Source organism: Berghia stephanieae, chromosome 6, assembly GCF_034508935.2.
Source record: "Berghia stephanieae isolate SIO BIC M18660-M18661 chromosome 6, UCSD_Bste_1.3, whole genome shotgun sequence".
Classification (NCBI taxonomy): Eukaryota; Metazoa; Mollusca; class Gastropoda; order Nudibranchia; family Aeolidiidae; genus Berghia; species Berghia stephanieae.
In genome coordinates this window covers 35,620,953-35,646,433 of record NC_088365.1, presented here as the reverse complement: position 1 = coordinate 35,646,433, position 25,481 = coordinate 35,620,953, and the positions used below count along the sequence as shown (strand labels likewise).

At 35.5% G+C, this 25,481-nt stretch overlaps 1 long non-coding RNA gene across 1 annotated transcript in view; it reads left to right on the top strand.

The window, feature by feature from the left end:
- The window catches only part of LOC144974957 (uncharacterized), a 49,570-nt gene extending 32,185 nt beyond the window's left edge, over positions 1 to 17,385 (top strand). Inside the window, exon 2 of the long non-coding RNA XR_013645837.1 lies at positions 17,038 to 17,385. This is a non-coding gene — a long non-coding RNA (uncharacterized LOC144974957). The remainder of the gene's footprint in view (positions 1 to 17,037) is intronic.
- The last annotated feature ends 8,096 nt before the right edge of the window (positions 17,386 to 25,481 follow it).

Here is a 25,481-nt window from a genome sequence, read left to right as displayed (position 1 = left end):
ATATAGGACGGGACATGCCGCCTGTTAGGCGATATTACAATTTTTCGGACAAAGACAACGCTATTAACGGCCAGGTACTCATTTTACACCTGAGTATGCTGAGAGAATGTGAGTAAAGAGCCTTTTCCAAGGACTCAACTATGCGCCGAGCGCGAGGCTCGAACCCAGGACCTTCCGATCCGAAAGCGAGTGTCATACCACAAGACCACATAGCCGCACAAACTACAACTCTTATCTCGAGATTGAATACAATTTAGGGTATTTACTTTTATGACATCATTGTTCATTGCTCATTTGTTTCTAGAAAAAAATAATTTCATGATACCTTGAATGTTGTCATGGTTACAGATTTCTATAATGAAAGAAATGACACCTCCCGGCTACAAGATGGAATCGTTCCCAAGAAATGGACGATCAGGAGGGGGGATCGCCATCATATACAAACACGCTCTTTCGTCTAAAATACAAAACAGGCCAATTTCGTTCAAAAGTTTCGAGTGTGTCCAAACCACATTGACCTACCCTCAAATTTCATTTTTAATCACTTGTATCTACAGACCACCCCCAAGCAAAAAGAACAAACTGAGACAGAATGATTTTGCTGACGAATTTTCAGATTTTGTATCAAAAGACACATCAAATAAGCGAAAAATTTATATCGGCGATTTTAATATTCAGTTTGATGTTGATCAGAATAGTCTCGTTAAAATTATAAAAAATATGCTGAATGAACATGGCCTCACTCAGTTAGTGACCTCTCCAACTCAAAGATTGGGGCACATCTTGGACTGGTTCATCATTGACACACCCTCGCTTGTTGAATCAATTAAAAATATCAAAAAAGAAATTTCAGACCACAATCTGATTCTGGCAACTCTCAAATGCATCAAAGAGAAAGCAAAGAAAGTCAAGATAGTGTCTAGGGATACCAAAAAAATAGACATTAGTTCCTTCAAAAACAATCTGTCAGAGGAACTAGGAAGAATGGATATACCATCAGCACAGAAAACGGACGAGGTACTGCGCAACGTCATCGACAGGCATGCGCCAAAGACAACTAGAATAATAAATTCCAGGAAACCGTCTCCGTGGTTTAACCAGAGTGAAAAAACTGCCAAAAGGGAAAAAAGGAATGCAGAGGCATCGTGGAGAAAATCGGGCCTTGAGATTGACCGGCTGATATATATAGCAAAAAAGCATAAGTATAAAACCACCTGCAAAAGAGCAAAAAGAAACTATTATAACACAAAACTGTCATCAGTGAGGGACACTAAGGAATTTTTCTCTGTTTCAAAGGAACTTTTAGGGGAAGAAAAGGGCATGTGTCTACCCACTAATATCCCGGTAGAAAAGCAGCCGGATGCATTTTCAGATTTCTTTTCGGGAAAAATATCGAAAATTCGGAACAATTTGGACCTCGTGCAAAATGAAGATATAAATTTCCACCCTTTTTCGGGTTCACAGGGATTCTCTTGTTTTAAAGAAACAACTGAAGAAGAGATTTCTAAAATAATTTTTTCATCTTCCTCGAAGTCATGTGATTTAGATCCTTTACCAACTAATATTTTGAAATTATGTCTTCCTGAATTGATACCTTGCATAACTTATATTATAAATCAGTCACTTATCTCAGGACAAGTCCCAGATATCTATAAACATGCAATTGTAAAGCCTCTCATAAAAAAGCAAAATCTCAATGTAAATGACCTTAGTAACTACCGTCCCGTCTCAAATCTGCCATTTCTTTCTAAAATCCTTGAAAAAGTTGTACTCAGACGTCTTTCACAACATCTCCATGAAAACAATCTATGGGAAAAATTTCAGTCAGCTTATCGTTCTTACCACAGCACAGAAACTGCTCTGTGCTGTGTTGCGAGTGATTTGCTTGATGTTTTAGATAAAGGTTCTGTTTCTCTTCTGACATTGTTAGACCTTTCGGCGGCGTTTGATACTATTGATCACGGTATTCTCATTAAACGACTTAATATAACCTTTGGCTTGTCTGGGACTGTCTTGCAGTGGTTTGAATCTTATTTAGATGGCAGAAAGCAACAGGTTATGATTTTAGATAAACTTTCTCGTCAACATACATTGTCTTTTGGTGTTCCTCAAGGCTCTGTTTTGGGTCCAATTCTTTTTGTTTTGTATACTTCTCCATTATCTAATGTCATCACTGGTCATGGGCTGCGCTATCATCTCTATGCAGATGATACGCAACTTTATGCTACTGATAAAACTAAAAATCTCGAAAATATTGTGAAACGTGTGGAAGAATGTGTGACGGATGTGAAAGAGTGGATGGATGCAAACAAGTTGAAAATGAATGAGTCAAAAACAGAAGTGATGATTGTGGGAAATAGAGGGCAGTTGAAGGTGAATGATGGTCTTGAGGTGTTGATTGGGGGTGAAAAGATCAAAGTTTCAAAGACTGTGAAAAATTTGGGTGTCTATTTTGATTCAGAAATGAAAATGTCAGCTCACATTTCTGCTCTCTGTAAATCTTTATACTTTCAATTGAAGAAAATCAGTTCGATCCGTCAGTATATTGCAATTGGAACATGTAAAACATTGGTTGTTTCCCTCATTTTTTCGAAACTAGACTATTGTAACTCGCTGCTTGTCAACTTGCCTCAGGCTTCTATTAAACAATTGCAACTACTGCAAAACAGTGCAGCAAGATTAGTTTTTGGCAAAAAAAAATTTGATCATGCAACCCCTTTGTTGGCCTCTCTCCACTGGTTGCCCATTGAAAAGCGCACATATTACAAAGCAGCGTGTCTTGTTTATAAGTGTTTGGCTGGTATAGCACCGGCATATCTCACAGATCACGTGGTCATGTGTAAATTTGAAAATTACACTTTAAGATCATGTAATGACCAAACGAAAATTTCGGAAAAAAGATCAAGAACAAAATTTGGTGATAGATCGTTTGCTTGTTTCGGCCCCAAGATTTGGAATGAACTACCACGTGGTCTGAGGGAGTGCAAGTCTTTACCTACTTTTAAAAAGAATCTCAAGACACATTTTTACTGTATTTGTTTTTCTTGACTCTATATGAATCCTTGATTTGGCTATGAATTGTTATTGTTATTATTATTTTATTTTTTTATTTTTTTCACTTAAAATTGATATTTATATTGTAAAGTGCCCAGAGCTTGTGTTTTACACGAGAATGAGCGCTATATAAATGTGTATTATTATTATTATTATTATTATTATTATTATTATTTCACTGCTCTAATTATGTTTTTTAAAAACCCAATCTCTTTCTAATAATTTAATATGACTATATGGTTCTCGCAATTGACCACATCGTGTATATTTCAATTGAAATTTGCAGCGTTGAAAATTGAAAAATCGTAAAATGCCCCTCTTAACGATTTTTATAAAGCTATTTTGAACCAAGTTATGCGGTGGAAAATCTTTGAAAATGAAATTTCAAGGGGTAGTGTATTGCTATTCCTTCAACAAAAACAATCAGATAGAGTTAAAAACATTGTGCCAAGGCAAACCTTTATGATACACCAAGCAAATATCTATGCCATTCTATCATATTTGATAAAGGCATTAGTGCATGTCAGTCTTGGAGAATCGAATCTTGTAAAATCAAGCATTACACGGTAAATTGACCAGCTTTCTTATGAAGAAAGGAAAGTGAATCGTTCCTTTCACATCTGATATATAATTTTAACAAAGTCTTTTACTCGTTATATTCGTATTTTACGAACGTTTTGATGATTTAAAAGCGTTTGCAAAACTAGGTAATTTTAGTGAAGATGGTACACATCAAAGACAGTTAGAAAGATCATACTCTATGCCTAGCCTATGACCATCCAAACTCTCAAATATGCAATGGTATGGGATACTTCCAATTGGAAAACACCCAGGTGATTCATAATACAAAACCGATCACCCAGATGATTAAGGGAGGGGGTATCATCGCTAACAAAAAACATCCAAACAAAAAACAAAAAAAAACACACACGCACACACACACACACACAGACACACACACACACACACACGACCATTTATTTCACTTACAGACAGAAGGACGTGTAGGGGGGGGGGGGGGGGTAAAATAACTTATCTTACGGATACCTACATCAATGTATCTATGCAGATTTGAATCTTGCACAGCGAAATCAATGTGGAATAATGCCCAGCTTTAGTTTGAAGTACGAATCGTAAAAGTAACTCTATTTGTCCTTATGTACGGCAACGACGGCTGATGATATTCGTCCTTACGGGCTAATAGGGCTAGCCATATTTTACTCAAAATGTGCTCAAGGAGATTGGCTAGAATTATTGTCTGTAGTTTTTGAAAAGGAACACTCTCTTGTGAGAAAACTCATCATTTTAGTAGTATCATTGGTATGCGGACATGAACACTCTCTTACAAGAATACTCTTCTCTAGTCTATGGACAGGAACATTCTCTTGCGAGAATACTCTTCCGCATTATATGGACAGGAACACTCTCTTGCGAGAATACTCTTCTGTAGCATGTAGACAGGAACTCTCTCTTGCCAGAATACTCTTCCGCATTATGTGGACAGGAACACTATCTAGCGAGAATACTCTCTCTAGTATGTGGACAGGAACACTCTCTTGCGAGAATACTCGTCCGCATTGTGTGGGTAGGAACACTCTCTTGTGAGAATACTTTTAGTAGTCTGTGGATAGGAACACTTTCTTGCGAGAATATTCTTCTGTAATGTGTGGACAAAATCGCTTGCGAGAATACTCTTCTGTATTATGTAGACAGGAACACTCTATTGTGATAATACTCTTCTGTAGTCCGTGGGTAGAAACACTCTTTGACGAGAATACTCTTCTGTCGTCTGTTGACAGGAACACCTTCTTGCAACAATACTCTTCTGTAGTATGTGGACAAGAACGCTCTCTTGCTAGAATACTCTTCTGTGGTGTGCGGACAGGAATGGTCTCTTGTGAGAATACTCTTCTGTAGTATGTGGACAGTAACATTCTCTTTCGAGAATACACCCTCTGTAGTATATAGAAAGGAACACTCTCTTGCGAGAATACGTTTCTGTAGTATGTGGACAGGAATACTCTCTTTCGAGGTTACTCTTCTGTAGCATGTGGATAGGAAGTATGTGGACAGGAATAGTCTATTGCGAGAATACTCTTCTGTAGTAATGTGGACAGGAATAATCTCTTGCGAGAATACTCTTCTGTAATATGTAGACAGGAATTCTCTCTTGAGAGAATACTCTTATTATTACAAATAGAAGAAACGCACATTTGTATATAACCCGGTTACGTACGCCCATTGTTGGGGGGGGGGGGGGGGGGGGGATAAAGGAAGTCATATGGAGTGCATGATTCATTGTAAATCCAATGTTGCAATGTTTCTAGTATATTCTGATATTTAATCGGATGCTCTAAATAACTATACCTCGTTTAGTTATAGGGGAAATCCGAATTAACTATATCAATATAAGTGATGAAGAAAATAAGGGTTCATGAATATTCGCATCCTCTTTCATCTGGTTTAACTAAAGATACCTGTTGATCTAGCTGTCAGTGATAATTTCCTCAAGGTCAACTCGCCAAGCACATATTGCGACAAAATATGTCAGATGACAAAATGAAAACAATAATAATATGAGCAAGGTTCTTGGGTAAGTATAATGAATTGGCTATTGAGCTATTGTGTTTGAAATTATTAACTCGTTACCAAGGTTACAATGTGGCATAGGACCCGTTCCAAATTCCAAATCTTATATCATTCTTATTGTCACAATAATCATATGTTATGTTCCTAAATTTCTCTGTATTGGCGTAACAAGTTCTCGCTTTTGTGTTGTTATTTTTTTTAATGTAATACCGATTGAATGACATAGATAGTCATAAAACTAATCTTTATCATCGAAAACCTAATCTCCTCATATTTACGATCCCTAATTTGTGCAGAACACATGTACAGATTGTTTATGTAGGCTTGGGGAGGTTGATTGCCTGCTCATCTGCCGCCACTGACTGTTGTGCTTTTTTAGCGTTCGGGTTTTAATTCGCTCCTGACATTGACCTATTAATCCGGTGTAATACCATTTTATAGATAAGCTCTTCTATTTGTACTTACAAAAAGATATGTATTGTAACACGCCTGACCGGCGAGTCTTGTTTTTGTTGGCTCTTTCATTTACGTGTTTTGAGTGATTTTTATCTGACATTTCGCCTGGATTTTAATACCATCTGATTTGTGATAGTCTTGTGGTTTTATTGATATACATTTTAACGATTTCTAACAGAGGATTTTTCTAAAATTTTAAAATTTAAGTATGGATTTTCCAAAGTCGAACATAGTTTTAAACTGCTATTTGTTTACAGCCATATTGGAAACTTTATTCACTGTGCTATATTTTACAACTTTTAACAACTACCGTGTACATCGATCTATTTATAATACTAATTTTGTGAACAGACTCAGAGGGGGTAGACGAAAACAACGCCCTATAACCACCGTCATTGGTCATCGGCCAACCCCACGCCCGCTCCCCCTACGACCTCGATCCTCGCTTCAATTTATCAACACTCGTCCCCCATCCAATCTAATCACTTCAATGAGTAATCCTCACCGTTCCTTGTCAAATGTCAACACTGTCCGTGACAGTCAGTATGAAATTAACGACCACCATGACAACAACTCGCAGCAACAGCACCGTCTTGAGCAACAACAACAACAACAACAACAACAACAACAACAACAACAACAACCTGCACGTAGTGATCATACCAGTTTAAAAATTGGATTACTAAATGTTAGATCGTGTCGTAATAAAACTCAAGACATAATCGACATTATTGAAGATCATAAAATTAATATTTTTGTCATCTTGGAAACATGGCTTAATCATTCATATGATGATCCAATTATGAAAGCAATTACACCCGAAGGCTTTTGTATTAAATCATTTCCACGCATTGGGAGGAAAGGAGGTGGTATTGCAATTATTTACAACTTGTCACTCTTTGACAAGATATCATTTCACCATGATAATTTTAGAAGTTTTGAATACGCTGGATTTGCCATTCATGAAAATAATTTTAAAAAGTCGTTTCACTGTGTCTACCGCCCACCACCAAGCCAACAAAACAAAATATCAACAATTGATTTTTTATCTGAGTTCGGAGAATTTATGTCAATGCAATCCATTAACAAAAAGCATAATATTTTTATGGGTGATTTTAACATTGATTATTTCGGAAACAAAAATGAATCGAAAGTATTTCGGGAGATTATTGACACAAACAACTATATTCAACTTGTAAGCGGTCCTACAAACAACCATGGCCACACAATAGATCATGTCATTACAGACATTGAACATTCTCTCTCTTCATCTGTCTCAAATATTGATAAATTAATCTCTGACCATCATTTAATTGTGTTTTGCGTTTTATTTCCAATGAAGCACGAAGTAAAAAAGATGATAACATCTCGTAATTTGAAGAATATAAACATGAACATTTTTAAACAAGACCTTGACCATAACGTTAAAAATAAACATGATGCGAATGGTCTCCACGAGTCAATTGTTGGTTCGGTGGACAAGCATGCTCCCTTAACAACTAGAGCAGTAAAAGTGAGACGTCAAGCACCCTGGTATAATACCGAAATAAAATTGAATGGATTAGCCAGGAGGCGGGCAGAAAGAAAATGGCTCAAGTCCAGAGATGCTGTCGATAAGAAGCGATACATCGCGGCTAGAAATGATGCAAAAGCCGTCAATTTCAGGGCCAAAAAGAAATTCTATGAAGAAAGCCTCAAAAACGTGGGACGTTCGAGACAATTCTTTGCCTTGACCAAGGAACTGCTGGGACAACAGACGCAACCAGCTCTCCCATCTTTAATCGATCGTGCAGATCTACCAACTCGCTTTGGTCAATATTTTAAAGAAAAAACGGATACCATCAGGAAGGAACTCTCGTCTGAATCGATCCCTACAACATTTGACAAGTTTCATGGTGATTCGTTAACACATTTTTCAAAGATTACTGAAGCTGACTTACGTGATTGCATTATGTCGTCTCCAACTAAAAGTTGTGATTTAGACCCTTAAATACTGCCATTTTAAAAAAATGCATTGATGTAATTTTAACACCATTTACATGTATTGTTAATAATTCGTTGCAGTCAGGTGCTGTACCAGACATTTACAAAGTTGCTCATGTCAAACCCCTTTTGAAAAAACCTGATCTCGATAAAGAGAACTTAAAAAACTATCGCCCTGTCTCTAATCTTCCTTTTCTCTCTAAGATCTTAGAAAAGCTTGTTTTGAAACAATTACTGTCTCATCTTAAAAATAATTGTCTTGAAGAAAAATTTCAGTCTGCTTATAGGCAACATCATTCGACGGAAACCGCACTTGTTAGGGTTGTTAATGATCTCCTCTCTGTTATAGACAATGGTTCATGTTCTTTGCTGAATTTGCTTGACCTATCGTCTGCTTTTTATACTATTGATCACAATCTTCTTCTCAAACGTCTTGAAATTACTTATGGCGTGTCTGGTGCAGCGCTTGATTGGTTTAGGTCATATTTGTTTAATCGTAAACAGATTATTACGGTGGATGAATATAGATCGGAGGAAATCTTTCTTGATTGTGGGGTTCCCCAGGGTTCAGTACTTGGACCCGTTCTTTTTGTTTTGTACGTTGGCCCTCTGTCTAAAATCATCAGAAGTTTTGGTCTGTCTTACCATCAATACGCTGATGATACGCAATTGTACTGCGTTTCCAATATGAGAAATTTACAAGAAGTATCAGCCAATAGTAAAAATTGTATCCAAAGTGTTAAGAAATGGATGAATGAGAACAGACTGAAACTGAATGATGATAAGACGGAGGTGCTGTATGTGGGGAACAGGAAGTGGAAAAGTGAAACAGATTTGAAGTTGGGGGATGCCTCTATTCAAATTGTTGACAAAGTGAAAAACCTTGGCACATTCTTAGACTCTGGACTGTCGATGGAGCATCAGGTTAATAATTTGGTTAGATCTCTCTTTTTCCAACTAAAAAAGATTGCTTCCATTAGACGGTTCATATCTGAGGATGTGACCAAGCACCTGGTTGTGTCCCTCGTACTATCGAAATTGGATTATTGTAATGCTCTGTTGTTTGGCGTTTCGCAATACAATCTGAAACGTCTTCAGATTGTCCAAAACAGCGCTGCCAGACTAGTATTTATGAAGCGTAGGTGCGACTCTGCCGGACCTCTACTTCATGACCTGCATTGGCTGCCTGTTGAGAAAAGAATTAAATTCAAAGCTTGTGTTTTAGTGTATCGTTGTCTTGAAGGTACTGCCCCTTCCTACCTTTCAGAACTAATTGAAAGATATTCAAAACCCCGCCCCTTACGTTCGGCCAGTGATTCCACAAAACTAGTTGTCCCTCGAATTCGGAAAAATGCTGGAATGAGATCCTTTTCTCATTTCGGACCCTCTATTTGGAACGCCTTACCGCAGAGCATTCGTGAAAAAGAATCTTTGTCTATTTTTAAACGTTCGCTTAAAACATATTTGTTTCGATTTTAGTAGATGGTATGAGAAGCAAGATAGGTTTGGTTTGTGTTGTGTGTTGTGTTGTGTGTGTGTGTATGTGTGTGTGTGTGTGTGCTTGTGTGTGTGAATGAGTATGTTTCAGCCAAAGTAATTTGTAATTTAAGCGCTTAGAGTCTGGTGTCTCGGAGTTATAGCGCTATATAAGTTTTCAGCGTTATTATTATTATTATTATTAAACCGAACCCATCAATATCTCCAACCTCATTTAAGGTCAACCTACTAACTGTGTATTATGAAATTAATTGCTCTACTGCCAACTGTCCAGCTCTCCAAAAGGGTGACAGTATAGCAAGATTTGCTGTGTAGGCTTATGGTAATGAAGTAGTCATGAGTTTTTAAAGAGTCAAGATTAATGGAAGAAGATAAACTATGTACGTATTCCTCGTATGTATGTATGCAAGAAGGCTCGGTTAAACGAGATTTATCATACACGTTGTCATGTGTACGGGTTGTTGTAGAACCAAACCGCTAAAGTCAAGAATGATAACATTCAGGGGCGGTTTGGGTCTTTTCACCTTTCTAAAAGAATTATAATTACCTATATAGGTCGTTTTTTTATCATTCTGTATCTTCATTATAAGTTTTTAAAAACACGTTTGGTGAAAAATGTACACTGTGTTGATACTTGTTTTGCGTCCTGATTTGGGGGTCTTCCATAAAAAAAGTACAACAATCTTGTTGCAGACTTTCCACAAAAACGAATTAAGGAATAACCTCCATATTCTTTCTTCTTATCAACATTGTAGCATTGTGTGTCACCATAGAGAGATCGTACATCTTTAGCTTATGGGATTTTTATTCGAACATTGCAAAATTGAAAGTGAAAATTTTATGACAAAATTGATGTTAAAAATGTGTAATTTGGATTACAAGTCAAAATACATATACTCTATCAAAATAATCTCTCTATAGTGACATAAAACATCATCTCTGTGATAATTGTGCAAACATTTAGACAATTTCATGAACTAAATTTTGAGAAATGTTTGACACAGTATCCCATACCTCTAGAAAAATGACATATTGAGAAAATAGCAAAATGGCTTTTCGTTTTTCACACTTTTCTTACTAGACTACCCGTACCCTTTTCCATCATGTTTTTCGTGACCAAATAGAACCTTACTCGGGCAAACATGATAATCACAAAAACTCTAATGGGAAAATTTAAAATAGATACCAACTGGCTTCTCAGAACATTGAAATTGTAAAGCCTAACTGGCAACCCACCTCGACTTCGTTTAAATTATTAGAATGTGAATTAGGATATAAAGAAATAATGGAAAATATTTCAAAAATTGTGACTCTGCTTTCTTTGAGGAGCAAGTAAAACAATCTTTTTAAAATGGAATTTTAATATTGTAATAAGATTATTAAACAAAATACAACTTAGATAAACATATTAATGCAGTTCATAAAATAAATGAAGATGATTGTAAGTATTGTAGTAAATGTGGGCAATTGAAAAGTTTAGATAAATATTATAAAACTAAATATAATACATCTAGAAATACATGAAAGGAATGTAGAGTCATCTTCCTTAACATTTATATCTATTGACTCTATTGTTTTTAAAGTTTTGATGGCGCTTATAAAACATTGAAGTCATTTTAGGGATAGTACTCGTAGAATAGAAGAAATGGGATACCAGTCAGAAAATTCTAATTTTACAATTCATGATAGACAATGAACAATAGACTATTCCTACAAGACAAAGGACAAGGGATGATTTTGAAAGAAAAGGATGCTGGAAGAAGACAAAGTCAAGACTGCCAGGGGCGGCTGGGGTGGGGGGGGGGGGGGGGGGGGGGCGCACAGGCGTGCTCGAGGCCAGTGATCGATGTAAAAAGTGATCAAATAGAACCTTACTTAGGCAAACAATACTAAAACTCTGATCTTCTTGGACAAATCATCGGTTTTAATAATCATAAAAATCCTAACGGACTAGGAAAAATTAAAAATTAATTATAGAAACATTATTCTCTGTGTGACTACTTTTGGTCAAATTGGTCAGGCCAATGGCTATCTGGAAGCGACGGTAAGAATCTCGGGCGCCCGATTTCAAGACTTTCCGAGAGTAAATAAAACGCTGTAAATGATATTATTAAGCCTTCAAATTGCTATAAATTTTATGCCTGTCCATTTCTGATGATGCCTATAATATGCTCAGTATCAATTTCGTCAGTATCGATTAAGGTAAGTATCGACGATATTTGGTCCTTTTAAAATATTTTTATTTCCAGTGGACTGAATACACATCTGTGTTCCTTAAATATAATACTTTATGAAAAGGGACTAAGTGTAATGGAATATTAACATCATTATCAGAGTTGTTTTCAATAAATTCTTATTTTCTATTTTTTCATCATCATCAAAATTATATCTATCTACATACAAATACCAGATTCATTATCTTCATCATTTATAATATTACCATCGTTTATCAGATAACGTTATTTTTCTTTTTTTTTAAATTCCATATAAAATCATACCATACTCGAAATTTATTTGTTCATTTGATTCATTGATCCCATAAACTTCTTTTAATTGTTTATAAAATCATTGGTATTATTTGTTGTAATTTGATTTGAGATGATTTTGTTGTATGAGATATAATAATACACTAGATATTTCTATGTCCCCCATTTAAAAATAGATCATTTACTGCTTTACAGTTTTTGATGTCGTTCTCGACATCATCTAAATTGTAGTTGCATTATTTATACTATTGACATATTTTAAATCAGTAATCATTTTATATTTGTCCCATTCATCTTGATGAGGAGAATAAACATAATAATTTGTAATATTAATTTTTTTTTTCTAAATAATTCTTTTTTAACCAAAATGATTTACCTGTACCACTTCCTCCATAGATAATAAAATGATTATTTGAATAGTTGCAAGTATCATTCGCTTCAGTACAATCTTTAGGTGCTACTAATAAATTTATTGTTTTTACTTGATCTTCTCTTTGAATCAATTTTTAATTAATCAACTTCTTCTTTTATCATCAACTTCTTCTTTTATAATTTTCCTTGCATCTCTTTTTCCATATGTTATGTAAATAAAAGATAACTCCACTAATTTTGGTTAGCTCTCTATGACGCCATCAAAACAAACCTTTTCAGAATTAGGTGCAAATGGCCCGAACCATGCCGCAATTGACCCTTAAACATCACATTCTCATCCGATTAACCCGTTTACACATTGCTTAGCAGCAGACTGTGTCAACTATCAAAGATGCGACAAGGAGTGGGATACTTTCGCTTTTTATAAAATAAATATCCCTGTTTGTTTTTTTACGATTGACACACGTTCTAAACTGCAACTGTTACCAATAAAATAAAACAAAACATTATCCATATATTATTATGAAACGTGTGTTATCTCAAAAAGTACCCGAATCATGAGCTTGAAGTTGAAGCAGACTTGAGTGAAGGAAACGTCAACATGAGAATAGGTGAGTGAAGCTAGTGACTGTTACGACGTGAATCGTAAAAATGAAAACAAATCTACAAAGCATTCTAAAATTATGCGAGTGAGACATCCGGAAAGCTATTAGGGTTTAAAATTGATCTAAATCTTAACAATCGATACAAATTACAAACACAAACACTGAAATTGAAATCGTTTGTATCGTTTGGTCTCGTGTTCGAGGCTGGTGATTAGGAACTTTTGTAGAAGGAAAACGTTGCGCACAAAATAATAATAATAATAATAATAATAATAATAATAATAATAATAATAATAATAATAATAATAATAATAATAATAATAATAATAATAATAATAATAAAGTGTTCTTATATAGCGCTAAACGCCGAAGCCTCAAAGCGCTTTACAATATTTTATCAAACCACAAACACATTCGTACCAAGCCAAACAGACAGACACACAACAGTCGCACACACTAACTATGCAAGTTTTACAAAATGAAATTGACATTCAACAAAATGGAATCAAAAAATAAAACGTATAATTTACTCATCAATAAGAAAATGACTAGGATAAAAATTTCTGGAAAAGATGAGTCTTTAGATTTTTCTTAAAACTTTCCACGCTGCCCGATAGCCTTACTGACAAAGGAAGCGAGTTCCAAATGGTAGGTCCTGCTTTATAAAAAGATCTATCGCCGAAATTAGTAAGCCGTGTTTTTGGCACTTTTAGTAGCTTGATCTCCGATGGCCTAAGCTGGCGAATCGGGGAGTAGGGGACCTCAAGTTCTTGAATGTAGCTCGGAGATAGGGAATTTAGTGCGTTGAAGGAAAAAAGGGCAATTTTGTATTCGAGTCTGGCGCGAACGGGCAGCCAGTGTAGTGTTCTGAGTATAGTTTTTACACTTGTTTTCTCGTGTCGACTAATGCCCAGAACCGTTCTGGCCTCCCTGTTCTGTACCTTTTGGAGTTTGTCAACTTTCTTGTCAGGAAGGCCCACAAACAGCGAATTACAATTGTCGAGGCCTGAAAGAATGAGAGCACAGACAACTGCTTTAAGCTGGTTGGATGGGAGAAACCATTTCATTTTTTGCAATCTGTTTAATTCACAATTCATGGTCCTCACCATCTGGTTAATCTGGTGTCCCAGACTTAAATAGTCGTCCAGTACAAAACCAAGATATTTTGCTCTATCAGTCAGGGAGACGCGGCTGTTTAAAATAGACACACTATGTATACCAGTCTTCCTGAAATTAGAGGGTGTACCACAAAATAAAATTTCAGTTTTTTTCTTCGTTAAGATTTAGTCTATGACTCTGCATCCAATGCCATATGGACGCGCAACACTGTTCCACATGAAGCGAAGCCACATGCACGCTAGACGGGATGACAGACTTATACAGCTGCGTATCATCGGCACACATGTGATCTTTCACTCCATGGGGCTCAATGGCGCGCCCAAGGGGTATAGTGTAGATATCCCATTTATTGTTCTTTGTATTGTAGATGATACACTTTTAGTAAAATGAAACATGCACAACTAAAATTTTATACTAGTTAAATTCATCTCTATATGGCAAAATTATTCTAAAAATCAGGGTCCAAAAATAGTTCTTGTTTTGTTCATACAAGCGCATTCACTTTGAATAATTGACTTTAATGTGAGCTAAAAAAAAAAAGATTGGCAGTAATTTTGATAAATATTACTATTTGTTTCGCAATATATGAATATCTAGATAGTATTTGATCCGTGATCGAATATATCTGACATGTGCTTCTTTTTCCGCCTAACAACTAAATATTTATTGGGGAAGGGGGGGGGGGGGGTCTATAATTTGCTGTGGAAAGTGAGCTGTCGGAGGTAGGATCACGTGTTTTACCACGTGCTGTGATTCTTTCTGTTTTGGCGGCATCATCATATGGTTAGCTCTATATAGACAATTGACCACGATATTCTTTAACTACTAATCATTCATTATAATAATCCATACAATGAATGTATCTCATTGATAGCAAAAAAATAAAATAAAACGATATAAAATGATTATGATAACAATTAGATTACAATAGTAAACAAGACATGCAAGGTCGCTCTTTCTCTTTTCCGTTGCCCTCTTTACGTTTGTTAAAATACGATGACTTCCGCCATGCGCAGAGCCATTTCCATTTTAATCGATTATTGGGTCTAAATCTCAAGTGTTTATCCTAGATACTTCTTATTTCTCTATAAGATACTCTCGGAAGTCTTTGCGATTTTTGCAATCATAAGAGTTGCTATGATATAAATCTTTATCTCAATGATTATGGTTACCTTGAGGCTTATCTATAAAATTCACACTACTTTTTCCTTATAAACGCTAAATTAGTTTAAAACTAGATTCAAAGATTCCGGTGGACCGATGGACAAGTCCATTTTACTGCAGACTTTTAAGCAAGTCAATTTTAAAAGTTTCTTTTCAAACGTATATCTGTGATATGTATGATTTTTCCAAATAATAATTGTCATGAAAAACATTGTTTCGAAATAACATATATTTATTTTATTGCAAATAAAAACAAGCTATTTACTGTCAACAGTTCCGAAGTGACTTCCGCCAGTGTGTTGGGCGATATCAGAAATTTTCGATACCAATACGATATAGCAGCGACACTGATATTTTAACAAGACATAACGAGATCACTTCGCTTGTTTGATTTTATCAATGGAAACGACGACTTCTATCATTCGCAGCCTGATTGTTGCATTTATAAACGCAACGTGTATGAAGCATGATGGTTTTGCAAATATAAGTCAATAACTCCGTGAGAAATATCTGTTGAAAAAGTCAATTAATTTTGAATGGAAGAGAAGGAAAATAGCGAAAGATAGTGCTTCTTAGTGTAGTGATATATTTCAATCGCCTCAACTTTCCCAGCCTCAACTTTCCCAGGATTGTAAATAGATCAATACATAATCTCATTACATACTATCGCAGCATCGCCATGTGTTAATCGTTATCGCTCTAGGAACAATAAAAAAGGCCATGTGTTATGTCAACGGCATTAGTATCGTTCGGCTACACTTCTATGTTCAATGTATCAATCCAGGTTCGGAAGTCATGATCACATTTGTTGAGACTGCTTCAATTCTCACCAAGGTGCGAGGCGAGATGAGCCATGTGCGAGATCGTCAATGGTAAAGGACACATAACCGACCTAATTAGAAATTCACCAGAGTACAGACGCCAAAATTATGACACCCAGAACACGATTGGTCTACAGAAAACAACCAATAGTAAACCAGGCAAAGCCAAATCCTGGAATATTGTTGGTTCCTTGTGATTCTCAAAATCTCGAGAGAAACTGATATAGAATGTGACAGTGGAAAAAAACGCTCTCTCCCATTTCATCTACTTAGAGCTCACTGCTCATAGGGAACTCAAGAATTCTAATAGCGAGAACATGTGTGAACGAGGGTCAGTAATAGATTTACATTGTGTTACCATTAATTAATGCCAATTAAACTAGTATGTGTAGGAGTGATAATTAATATTGTGTTTCTCCTGGCCGTAAGTAGACACAACCAAAAATAACAGAAATTAATATCTCGTGTTATTAACAGTAATTGATAACTCGTGTTATTATAAAAATATTCATTCACTATCTTTATATATATAATATATATATATATATATATATATATATATATATATATATATATATATATATATATATATATATATATATATATTATATATATATATATTTATATTTGTATATATAATATTGTATATATTACATGTATGCCTTCCAAATGAATGAATTACCTTGCGCGAAGTACATTAACCAATGTGCTATCGCAAATACACGATAGTTCTATTTAGTATTTATATGCATTTATTATTATAATCTCATGATATTAACACATGTAGATAGCGGTGATGTCAAGGGTATTAATTTCCCTCACGACCCCACTATTCAGAGAAATATTAAAATGTTGCAACCCAGTCAAAGATTTGCTCCGGTATTTTCACAGATCGGTTATTAACGTTTCTGCAGCGGTTATTAACCACATCTGCATCGGGGGTACGGATTGAACCTACATCCTGTGACGGACCAAACCGAACGGCCAACCATGCATCAAGTCACCTACTAACCATCAAGAACTTGGATACCTATGATACAGACTGAAATCTGGCAAGCGGTCGACTGAAACTACTGAACCAGAACGGCTACTGTCCGATATAACGGAAAACTCTTCGCGCCGCGTAGACACCTTGAAAGATAAGCCCAATCTGTAACGAAATGAATAGTTTGTGAATACGGGATGAAGATTAATTACCCATAGTATGAATTTAATGAATTAAAACCAGCACTATTATTCTTTGGCTAATTATGTGTTAACTTGTAATTGTTTGAGGCAATTCTGTTGATTTATATTAAAGTATTTCTTCTTTAACGGGGATTAATACTTACTTTCTGAACCTACCTATACCTAAATAACGTGCCAATACTCTAGCACTACTCTACTACCTATTTCTTTAAACTTAAAACATTCTCTTACTATCAGTCAAGTGTCAGGAGCTTTACCCGACTATAAAAATAAGGGAAAATAAAAGCGGCACCAGACACTAGTCTATGGGGAAACTTTCTGTCTCCTATCTGTCCCTTCCTACTTGCCACCCTTCCACATAGACGTGACACTTAGAAGCATAACTATTAGACAAGAATAGTATATTGACAGCCCGATCTTCCTATTCGTTAAACGAAAAGAGCTACTTCTGGTATGAAAATTAAGTGTGTGGTTCGCCTAACCGGCAGCCGTGTTGTTATTTCTCTCCCTAATTGTGTGATTTTTATTGATTTCTAAAACAAAAGTCTGGAATATCTTTATACAGTCGTTTTAATAAAGTTTTATTCTACATTGTGATATATATTTCTCGGAAATTCATAAGAGGATTTTTAGATAAATTAACATTTTAGTGGTGTAGATCCCATTGTTTGAAGTATTGTACTAGCCATTTATTGTTTACACTTACGTTAAGATTTTTAGTCACGATGTGCCATATCTATTTTTATCCTTATTACGACAACATTTATTGGAATGACACAGAATCGTTTTGGTATCACGGTAACAATAATAGCAGTAATAGCCAGCGGCTACGACAAGTCGTGGTGGTGTGCGAAAACGAAGAAAAATAAATATTCAAATAGGTCACAGACCACCGCCCTTTCATACTAATAGAGCACTCAAAGTACATAACACACAGCGGTGCCCAGGGTCTCTGATCAACATACCAGTCAACGACACTCACAACAACATGTCAATAGTAAACGACACATCAACATATCAACAAAACATAATGACAACAGCTGATCATTTTGATGGGATGCAGGACTTACGTAAACATAATGAGAACGTGGCTTGTGAAAATAAGACAATAACAACAAAGGGGGAAGAAGGGTCAATATGAGGCCAAATGAAATAAAAAGAATCAATAACCTAATCAACTCAAATCATAACACGCTTAATATAGCAAACGGGCAAACTAACAGTGACCGTAATGGTGAACCGAGAAATATGTTTAGAACTATGACCATAAACTTCCAAAGTATAATTCCAAAACTACCGGAATTTTGGAAATTGATATCAGACATAAAACCAGACATAATCATAGGTACTGAAACATGGCTACATTCCGAAATAAAGGACAGTGAAATATTTCCACCAGAGACATATTTCAACGTGTTCAGGAAAGACCGAGAAGATAGGTATGGTGGGGTGCTGGTTGCAACAACAACGACCCTCTCAGTATTAAAACTTGCCATTCAAACAAAATCAGAATCGGTGATCGTAAATATCAAAACAGAAAAGGCCTACTTACTGTGGGCGCTATGTATAGAACACCTTCAAACTCAACTATGGAACAAATGACTCAGATAACACGCTGTATTGATAGCCTCGTCCCGAAAAATGTACTCTGGTTAAGCGGAGACCTGAACCTACCTGATATCAATTGGGAACAAGAAAAAATAATCAGTTACCAATATCCTTCATTTATAAACCAAGCATTTATTAACAAATTGCAAGATTTTGGCCTTAGTCAAATAAACAAATATCCAACAAGGGGTACAAATATCCTCGACTTATTTATCACAAATCGACCAAATTTAATTGTCAAGTGTACAACCATTCCAGGCATTAGTGACCATGACATCCTCATCACGGAAAGCACTATCAAAGCAAACAAAATGACACAAAAATCACACCCTATTACTATTTGGAAAAAGGCAAATATCGCCGAAATGCGGACAGAAACACGTCTTTTTAGTGAAAACAGAATTAGTCAACATCTAGAAAGCACTGAGGATGTTTGGACTGCCATCAACGACCACCTAAACAAAATGATGACCAAACATGTACCAACGAAGAAAAGCTCAAGGAAATTTCACCAACCATGGATAAACACCACAGTCAAACGATTATCTAGACGGAAACAAAAGGCATGGAGCAGAGCGAGAAAGTCTAACAGTAAGAAAGACTGGTACAATTACGCCCGACTGAAAAAAGAAACACAAAAAGAGAGTAGAAGAGCCTATCATAATCATGTTAAGGAACTTGTCAGTGAAGACTCAAACAAAAAGCTCTGGAAATTTATAAAAAGTAGGAGGTGCGATTCGGTTGGTATAGCGCCCCTTGAGCATGATCGTGTATTATACTCTGATGCAAAGGAAAAAGCAGACATACTTAATAACCAATTCTGCTCTGTTTTTGCTTCAAAAGCTCATACCAAAATTACCACTCAACAACTAAAAGGCGAAGAAAACGATTTCAACACTATGGCCGAAATCAATGTGACAGTAGAGGGCGTTTCCAAACTCCTCGCCACTCTAGATCCAAAGAAAGCATGTGGCCCAGACAAAATACCATCCCATCTCTTAAAGATATTGAGTAACGAATTTGCACCTGCCCTCACACATTTGTTCAAAATCTCTCTTGAAACGGGAGACATACCAATTGTTTGGAAGCACGCTCTTGTCCAACCCATCTACAAGAAAGGTGATAGAAGCAGGGCTCAAAACTACCGTCCAATTTCATTAACTTGCATTTGCTGCAAACTGTTGGAGCATATAGTGAGATCCTCAATAACTGAACATCTCGAAACTAACAGTATTTTTTGTGATGAACAGCACGGATTTAGGAAGCACCACTCATGTCAAACTCAACTTCTATCATTAACACATGATCTGTCAGCTGCTATTGATAAAGGTGGTCAAATTGATCTAGTACTACTGGACTTTGCCAAAGCCTTCGACAAGGTTCCTCACCATCGGTTAATCCAGAAATTGTATGACGTTGGTATCAGGAACAAAACTTACAATGGATTGCAACTTTTCTGGACAATCGCACCCAACAAGTTCTTGTCGACGGTACATAAATGATCTTCCACGAGGTATAAGGTCAAAAGTGCGCCTCTTTGCTCACGACACACTATTATATAATCAGATAAGAACAACAGACGACTGCAAAACACTGAATGACGATCCAGCTAAATTACAAGAATGGAAACAATAAATCAAATGGAATTTAACGTATCAAAGTGCAATGTTCTAACCATCACAAATAAGAAAGTACCTATTACATTTGAATACCAACTTCATGGTCAAAACCTGGAACATGTAAAGACAGCAAAATACCTTGGCATTGAGTTTGCTAAAAACCTCAAATATGTCACCTGGCTTCAAAGGCAAATCAAACAAGTGCTTACAAGCAGGGGCGTGGCGATATTGGTCGATTTGGTGCCTGGCACCACATCCATCTTTTAAACATGGATTATATCATTTTTTAAAAATAATTTAAAAAACTGAGAAATGGTATTACCGTCTCTTACTTATTTAAGTAAGTCTTTTCTTTAATTTCAAAAAAAAAATAAAATTTATCTTTCTTTTGTATTTACAAATATAGCATGGTTTAAGTCATTTTCTTCTGATTCTGGCACCACATTATACTGTAAGCATGCCACGCCACTGCTTACAGGCCCAATCACAACTCAAACCCTTGCTTTTAAAACTATTGTTAGACCAATTTTGGAGTATGGCAGCTCAATTTGGGACCCATATACAAAGAAAAACATCGACACCTTAGAAAACATCCAAAGAAAAACAGCAAGACGCATCACAAACACATTCGATCCTTTCTCAAGTGCGTCTGAAATATCACAACTGATTGGCCTTGAACCTCTGGAAAAGAGAAGAAAGATAGATAAACTTAAATTGTTCCACAAGATCTACTACAAAAATTCGTGCCTTAAACTTCCAAACGACATCAAAGATATCGGCACAAGAAATACGACAGGACACACAGCAAGAGTAACCATCCCAACATCAAAAACAGACGCCCACATGTATTCGTTTTTCCCTTCCATTGCCCGACTATGGAATAGCCTCCCAGCTGAAGTGGCTGAAAACGGTTGCCAACATGCCTTCACGCGATTGCTAGAGTTCACAACGTGACTTTTTAATCTATGTGTGTTTGTTTTTTTAAATTAGTATTATGTGCAGAGTTTTAGCAAGTTTAAAAATGTAAAACCCTACAAACTGTGGAGTGATCCTCGACAATATTGGAGGTTTCCACAAGACGAAGAAGAAGAAGAAGAAGAAACAGTGATAACAGCTAAACAACCCACGAGAAAGTCCTCCTCGTTGGCCATCTAGTCATGTCTGTGATGTTGAATGATATTTATATCGGGTGCGAGAAAAAAAAAACCCCGGAAAAGTTTAGAAGCCTGAATTCACAGGACAATAAATTTGAAAAATTTGGAATTTTACTACAATAGATCCCATATTGAAATGTTAGTAGTTTCTCGATTTTTCAAGAAAATATGTTGAAAATTTTGAAATACATCAGCCTATTATTTAAATAAGCACATCGCATGTTTGCCATATCGAATATTTGGGACATGATTTTCAAATTTTGATGTAATCTGTCAATTCTCCCATTTTGCTTTATGAATATGGGTGATAGATAGCATCTTTTTCCATGATCCATGATAATGTCTTGAATAGTGATTTGATCCCATGCATTTTGAATTGACTCTTTTAAGTTCTGTATCCATGTAAACCGCTGTACGAACTTTATAAACCACATTGGATATACGAGTAACTAACCAAATGCTATAATCCACTGATCAATGGTCACTTGACCTTTTTTTGCTATGCGTGTCAAGCTACTTCTTTTACTTTATTTTCACAGTACGAGTCCCGTGTTAATTAATCAATATACATCGCATACAATTTTTCGCTTCTGCTCAGAGTCAGCGACTTCTTATACTATCAGTAGACGATGGTCAGAGTACATTGAATGGTGAAAACACACTGTCGGTCGCGTGATTATACACAATACACAGACGCTTTTTTGAAACTCCGCTATTTTTTACATTTATTCACGTTCGAGAATACGAAAACTTTCGCTATGACCTTTTTTTCCTTTAAATCTTTTTTATCTTTCTTTTATTTGATTTCATAAAATATTGCAAATTGTATTATCTATCCCTTCGTGAACTGAGTACCAAGTCCGATATCTTTAGTGCGGCTATGTGGTCTTATGACACTCGCTTTCGGATCCGAAGGTCCTGAGTTAGAGCCTCGCTCGGCGCATAGTTGAGTCCTTGGAAAAGGCTCTTTACTCACATGCTCTCACCGTACCCAGGTGTAAAATGAGTACCTGGCCGTTAACAGCGTTGTCTCTATCCGAAAAAAAAAATTATAATATCGTCTTGTACTAAATGTTAAATGTTGCTGTTGGACAGGGACCCATTGTAAAGCGCTTTGAGCACGTTTAGTGGATATTGCGCTATATAAAAAAGCTCAAACGCTTAATATCCGGTACATTCGCTGACTTCGAATGGGTAGACTTTCGGGGATCGTCTAGCAACAATAGCGAGCGGAGAATAATTTATCGACATATGAAGACCGACATAATGATAACTGAGCTGAAATGTTTAAAGAAGAAGACTAAAGAATGGAAAAATACATTATATGAAGAACGAATCTTTAATTTGTAACCCCCATCTGAAAATAAAACCCCAGTTGAATCGACGATTGAATTGATATTATAAATAAAAATAACTCAATGTCTACTTAGTTCGATGTTCAACTATGGATGGAGTTTCACAACATTGCCGCGTTATTGACACTGTTACAATTATTGTTTACACACGCGCGAATAATAATAATAATAATAATAATAATAATAATAATAATAATAATAATAATAATAATAATAATAATAATAATAATGATGATGATGATGATGATGATGATGATGCTGATGCTGATGATAATAATAATGATGAAAATAATAATAAATAATAATAATAATAATAATAATAATAATAATAATAATAATTAATAATAATAATAATAATGATAATAATAATAATAATAATAATAATAATAATAATAATAATGATGATGATGATGATGATGATGATGCTGATGCTGATGATAATAATAATGATGAAAATAATAATAATAAGGAAGAAGAAGAAGAAGAAGAAGAAGAAGAAGAAAGAGGAGGAGGAGGAGGAGGAGGAGGAGGAGGAGGAGAAATGAAGAAGACTTGAAAACAAATAATCATGAAACCTACTCACCATGTCCGTATGTTTCATAGGGAATTACATGTGCCTTATTTATAAAATCAATGTCCTTTTTACATTTATAAACAAGTCTGCGTGAAACGTACAGTACAGGCAACATTGTGGCTCACACTTGTCACCACCAATCTAAGCTGTGGTTTCAACCAAACTACACACGTCAAGCAATCAGAAACACACAATGTAAAATAAAGTAGTTGTAAGACATTTAAAGACATTTAGGAATATGAAAGTGTATCGATCTATAGTTAAGTAGGAATAATATTTTAATATAAATTGACACAAGGGAAGTAGCAGAAGGTCCCGTTAACACAATCTGACTGTCACATTAAAGATGATTCACATTTATTTTATTAAAGTTTTATTTTAATAAGAAAGTAGTTCGTCTCACTCCAGTTATATTTCGGTAGGCTTAGAAAAACGTTACCTTCTAATATTAGATTATCATTCCTTTAATAGCCTTCTCTTTTCAATTCATTTTAAATTAGTGAATACTATTCGTTCTACCTTCTGTCACGTAGCCACTTATTATAAAAGCTGATCGATTTAATCTTCCTCACTCACTTCTCTCAATAACCTATGTCCTGACGGCCAAACCACTCCACTCCTCATATAATTTTATATTAAAGATTTTTATCTTGCTATTGGGACTTGGTCAAAACTCCAGCATTTGATTCTAATATCAATACGCCAGAACTTCACCATTTGCTTTTGCCAGTCACTGTCAGAAGTGTCATAACTTGACGTCGTCAAAATATATCCTCTGCCTAGTAGGACCTCACCAGTCTACACACCTTTGTCCTCAAGATCCAGAAGTTATATAATATTGTCATCTTATCATTTGTAACTCCGTGCAGTGATGCTTATTTATTTATAAGAACATTCATCTCATTAAATTTCATCTTTTTATTTTCTCATAATATTAAATTAATTCGTCATGTGTTCTTTATTTTCAAAAGTAACTAGTAAATTCTGGGGGCCTTATTTTCCACATCTTTATTTTATGAATGTAGTCGAGATAGCTCTTAAACACTCAATTAGACCATGCCACTGACAACACAACCTAGGAAATTGCATGATAAAATATATTACTGAATTAAAATTGACCTCTGCCAGTATTGAAACTGAAAGAAATATTACACACTACTAAAAACCATCAAAATTTACAATAGGAAAAGAAAGTTTTGAATAAAGTTTGGCTACTTTTCTTTTTTTGTTATCAGTATCCCTATTGTTATGACAAAGAATGTTTTTTTTATAAATAATATTTTCTGTTCTAGTTATAACTTTACTATCAATATGTTCTGACTCCAGGTGTAGGAAAGAAGGTAAATCTTCAAAAAACTGCGATGTCTCTTTCTGCAAGAGTGAATGTCTGAATTCCTCATGAAGATAAAACAACAAACAATGCAGTTGAACAAATCAACAGAAGGATATGAAAGACTACCTCTGTCCAAGATGTTTGTGAAAAGAGGCACATTATTTCCACATGAATTGTCCAGACGTTCTTGTAAGTCAGGGTACTTTGAAGCATTGTAACCCCCAATGTGGAATAAGGACATTTTATCTTTTGTTGACAATTTATCAATGTAACCATGTAAATCATCAAGCACCAATATTTCACTGTCTGACAGTTCCTGTCTACAAACATCACAAGAGTGAGCAGCGTTATCATATGCAATATCTGCTGTAGCTTGATACTTGAGCACAAGTTTTGCTCTATCAATAGCATGGGTATGGTCAATGTACTCTGCAGAAATTAATAATTACAACCTGCTGCTCTCCTAAAGTGTGAGAAATGTTTTACAATGTCATCCTGTTGGAA